Source organism: Clinocottus analis, unplaced genomic scaffold, assembly GCF_023055335.1.
Source record: "Clinocottus analis isolate CAN_PGR_092001 unplaced genomic scaffold, fCliAna1.0.p SCAF_5, whole genome shotgun sequence".
NCBI lineage: Eukaryota > Metazoa > Chordata > Actinopteri > Perciformes > Cottidae > Clinocottus > Clinocottus analis.
Genome location: NW_027176207.1, coordinates 11364144 through 11369740, shown reverse-complemented (window position 1 = coordinate 11369740; position 5597 = coordinate 11364144).

Below are 5597 nucleotides of genomic sequence, written 5' to 3'. Positions count from 1 at the left end.
CTTTCTTAGTTGAAATGAAATGTAGACCATGAAAAGACAAATTAAAAAGCAGAAATTACAAAAAAAAAGTGAATTAAGATAATACAGTTTGACCTAATTAAAATCTAAAAGCCGCTTTCTCTTATTGTACAAGTAAGAGTGTGTCCCAACCGACATATAAAAATGAAAGCTCCCCCAAAGTGAAGGCACAACACCTTGATAGCTCTCTAAAGGCTGCAGTATAGGTCATAAATCCCACCGATCCATGTCAACAGATGGGATACAGACCAACTGGTAAAAAAAATCTAAGACAATGTCAAATACGTTTTTCCCAAAGATGGTTTCTGTAATTGTTGGTAGATGTATGTTCATGTTTTAATTTTGGTTTAAATGTAAACGTAAACTTTCCATTCATTAGCGTCTTATCATTCATTTTGCCGTATCGTTAGCCTCGCTAACAGCGTTAATAAAATTGACGGCGTTAAAATTGGTTTGCGTTAACGCTGTTAATAACACTCTAATCTGACAGCACTAATATATATATATATATATATATATATATATATATATATATATATATATATATATATATATATATATATATATATGTATATATATATGTATATATAGCGTTAAGTGGAGTCATATAGCCCTGAATTACAGGTAAGAAGGAAGGCTATTTACACTCCGCTGTAGCACTTTATCATATTTGATTAAAGCTGTCATATCAGTCCTAACTTGACCGCACTCTCTTGAAGATTTAAGTGATGCACTCTGTTGGACTTCAGTGTGTGAAGGTATGCCAGAGCATTTCTGCAGAGTAAAGGTGACTGTGAAAAGCTTGCAAAGCAATTACTGTCGACTGAATAATGTTCAAATACGGTCCCCTTGTTTTCACAAAGTAGCGTTTAAATTCGACATTCAATTTAGCAGCCCATTTTGCTCTCTCAAAGGTACAGCTGAGGGTGACAGATAAAGGGAAAAGTGAGCATATGTATTATGTTGTTTTGAAAACTATTGAGATTTCAGAGTCCTCATGATAAAAGCATGGTTACTGCGAAACCAAAAGAGCATTGAGATGAAACGACAATCTGCCATTCCCTTGAAAAGATTCAGACATGAAACGTTTCTTTGAATAGGCCACAATAATGACATAGTTTAGTAGTTTAAACACCTAAATAAAACTCTCCAGTGGTGGTCTTTTTAAAAAGCTGAAATAAAAACATCAAAAGGAAATCACACAGTGCTCTGAAAACATTTTAAATATGGTGTGCCTGCAGACAATAAAGGGGAAATAAATGCGGCATTGCATTTGATATTATGTAAGTCAAAGATAACTGCTATGTCCTTGACAGATCACTGCAGCAGAGTCAAAATAGATCTTTTCATAAGGGTCAGCGTTGGTGAACATCATGCACAGTCGCCCAGAGCTTCAGGGTGTACTTACAGAGGACATGTGTGTACTCTGCTCAAATCTGTTCATTCACTCTGCGGTCTGAAGAGTGAGAGCCGAGAAGAGTTCGCCATTTCTGCTGCTGCAACCTGCGGTTTCTTAGGAAGAGCTGTCTGCTCGTCCTTGACATCAATCACATACCTCCTGTGGAAATGGAGAATGAAAAACGTTTTAGCATTACACAGAAAATGGCTCGCAAAGGTCACTGGAATATCTATTCACTGTACTGCATTTATGTTCAAGAACACATGCTATTACTCACCCAGGGGGAAGAAGTCTTAACCTGAACAATTTATCATAATGTCACCAAAAAATGCACACTATCCTCTAGCTTAACATCCCCCAAAAGTATACCCACGCTACAAGTAGCTTATTAATTGGTATTTATTTCTTAGCAGTGTCTGTGTGGCATCTGTTTTTCTAAGACGTATCTCATACATGTGTTAAAAATAATACATCCTTAATTACATTTCAATACAACTGACTTTGTTTATGTTACCTTATAAACATCTTTTTTGGGTCTCATGGCGCATCAGACCTTTTCAGCCGTGTAACTCAGTATTGGTCTTTTTCTTCTTTTCATCTTCTGTCGCCTAGTTCATTGCAAAGATGCAGTTGTTGTTTTGGTCCTGCCTTTGTATATTTGTCTGTTCATCTTCCCTCTGCACCACTTTTCATCCTCACTCAGTGGCATCATGGTGGCTATTTCCAATAACTCTTTATTACGGACAGGGGTCTTACCATTAGTTTTGTAGGTTTCTTCGTGGACACTGCTTTGTGTCAGTGACAATTACTGCTAATTAAAAAATGGCATAATCCAAGCAGCAATTGCATTCCCAACTAGATATAATTGCAAAGCAAATTAGTTTGTACAATGGAAATTTTAGGTGAACACTAAACAATCAAAAGCAGTTTATTGTGTTACTCCTGTCCCCTGCAAAAAAAATGGGAGAGAAAATGATATACAGTGCAGGTATAGTCAATAAGGAAAAAGTACATATTTGTACCTCATTATGCATTGCTGAGGAAATGCTCTTCATCTTTTTGCTTATTTTTTCTCACGTAAACATGAACTGTGTTTTGGGAAACCAGGGCGGCAGTCACAGCCTCAGTGCATCTCCAGGGAGGACAGAGACAGATCAATTTTAATTAGTCTCAGAGAGCATGAGAGTAGTGGGGATTTAAACAGCTCAGATGGCCACACTTACCTCAGGGAACCCCGAGAGCCACAGACACAAAATATAGCACAACTCCCACAGATGCACCCGCCAGAAAAAAAGAGGGATTATAAAAACCTGTGATTTATATAATCGAGATGTTGACGGGGCCTCTGCCTTTTCAAAGACTGATTCTATACATGGCGCTGTGTAACTTCATGAAAGGGTGACTGATTATTCTCAGAAGCGTAGGACAGCATAGGACGGCACTGTGTTTCCATGGAGATACAAATTAAACTCTGGGTTTAGGCCCAAGTTTAGATTTTAGGGAGCAGATACACACACACACACACACACACACACACCTCTGTAAAAAACAGCTGACCAACTTTTTGTTAAGCCTTTTTGTTAACCTGCGGCTATTTAAGGTAGTGCGAGGCAATGATAGGAACAAGAGAAAAAGGGAAAGGCAGACGGTGAGAGGGGAGGCGGCAGAGAGAGATCACTGCCAAGCGGATGTTCATATCAGCAGAGCGGGCTGGTTTCATTTCACAGACGGAGAGGTGTGCCATGCTTTGTAGCTACAGAGACAGCCCGCTGCACATTCTCTTAGGTCTCCTCTTACCTTGATAAGAACACCATCTGTTAAAACACGTGCAACTCTTGACTACAAGGCAGCTTGCCAGTTTTTGATAAATAGACATCTGCAAAAACATGTGTTGGTGTAAAAAGTTACTGCAATTTAGAACTGAGAGTACTGAAGCAACAAGCCTATAAGCAAAAAAAAAATGTGCCGCGGTAGCCGAATAGATTGTGACGTAAAGTTGTATCAACTAGCAATAACAGGGTGTTTTTACCCCCTCTGCAAAATGTGTGAAAACTACACAGCATGTCTGATAAGTGCATTCACCATCATCCTGCTACTGTTAAATATAAAAAGGAGGCCCTAGTGTCTGAATCCCCCTGCTGCAGAAGTTCTTCAGCTCGAAGGCAAACTGTTACCAACCAGTGCAAGAAGCGCTACCATCATTATAACAAAGGCTCGGCTGTAATAAGCCAGCTTTAGAAAAGTGAATAAGTAATTGTGAGGCAAGTAAATCTACTGTTTAGCTTTCCCTTTCCACATCGTAGCCGATGTTGTTTAAATGTCCGCTCCAATTAATCCCCTTTTATGGGAGAAGAATTAGCTGCAGGACTATTTTTAGAATCAGTATTATTTTCTGTTTTCTGGCCTGTCCGCCAAACAGACTCTGTTCTGTGTAAAGGAGATTATTCAAATGTGCTCCCCATATTACTGAATCTACTCTAGCTTTTGTTTCACAACTTGCTTGTAAGTATACAGGGAAAAGAACCAGCAGAGAGATATATATATATATTACCTTAATTATCCATTGATTCCCATGTCTTTGATTCACCGGTACATCATGGTTAGAGGCGAAATATGTCACATTCATTTAAATCTAGTTCAATGCATACCTGTCTTGATCAATGTATATATTGCTGCTTTGCGTGGCTGTGAGTGTGTTCGACTCAGTTTGATTGGATAAAGTAATGTAGTTATTGAACCTCCAAGGGACGTGTTCATTGTTATAATGATAAATGGACAAATTCTGAATGAAGCAGATGAAAAATACAGCTGGAGAAGTCTCCATGTGGGAATCAGGCCAAGTCTCAGAAAACCCTTTTATCCCATGGGTAACGTCCTTTAATTAGTCTAGAGAGCATCAAAGAAATAAGCTGCACAGGGACACCACATCTTATTTTTTGGGAAATTAAGTAATGCCATAAGAGGCAGCCAAAAGTGCAAGCACAAACATATTTCTCTTCCTCTTACAATTACTAAATTAGTATATGAGCGCCATACAACATGTTGACCATATGAATTATTAAGTTGGCCACACAGAACAATACTGGAGGACCCACACTACAGGTTCAATGGAACCTGCAGTGTAAGTGCAAGTCTTGCCAACATAAACCCACACAAACAAACAGACAGATATTAGGAATGAGTCTGGCCTAGAGGCTCTGTAAACATGTCAGGGGACATTAAACAGCTTTATACACTATTAGGAAGAAATACAGCAGCAAAAGGTCTATTAGTCAAAGAGAAAGACAGAGAGAGAGAGAGAGAGAGAGAGAGAGAGAGAAAGAGAGAGAGAGAGAGAGAGAGAGAGAGACAGAGAGAGAGAGAGAGAGAGAGAGAGAGAGAGAGAGAGAGAGAGAGAGAGAGAGAGAGAGAGAGAGAGAGAGAGAGAGAGAGAGACAGGGAGACAGAGAGACAGAGATGAGATGTGTGTGAAATATGATCAGTGATCTTTAAAAGAAATTAGTGGGCAAACCCTAACATCATGTACTGTGTCCAGTCCACGGAAAAATGAGGCATAAGTGGATGGAACATGATTAAGCCTAAAAAGTAATAAATAAATACAATATCTGAGATTTAACTCTGTTGTTTCAGGTTGTAAAACTGACAGATTTTGAAATATACATATAATTAATATTAGACTCCTTATAGTATATTTAGTATATGTAATATATCAATATATCAATATATATGTGTATATATATATATATATATATATATATATATATATATATATATATATATATATATATATATATATATATATATATATTATATTTAGCTTTAATGTTATTATAGTGTTCTTCTTTGCTGACCATCAAGTGGAAGTGAAGCACGTATGTTTTATAGTTGAATGCAGAATTCTGTTATACTGTCTATGTAAAAATAGTAATATTAAAGGTTGTGCTCTGACAACAATTATCTAGGACTGGATGTCATTTCTAGAACAGGGAAAGATAAATGGAATACTGGAACTATATATGTGAGATGTAATTTCCATTAGTTTGTAGGAGAGGCTGCATTGAACGTCTGGCTGAGTTTGGTTGATTTGCCCGTCTTGCAGTGCCACAGCGCTCAATGCGTCTCCAAGTGCGCACGACCAGTCTGCAGCAGCGCTCTGCATACCGCTCGGCAGACATCTGGC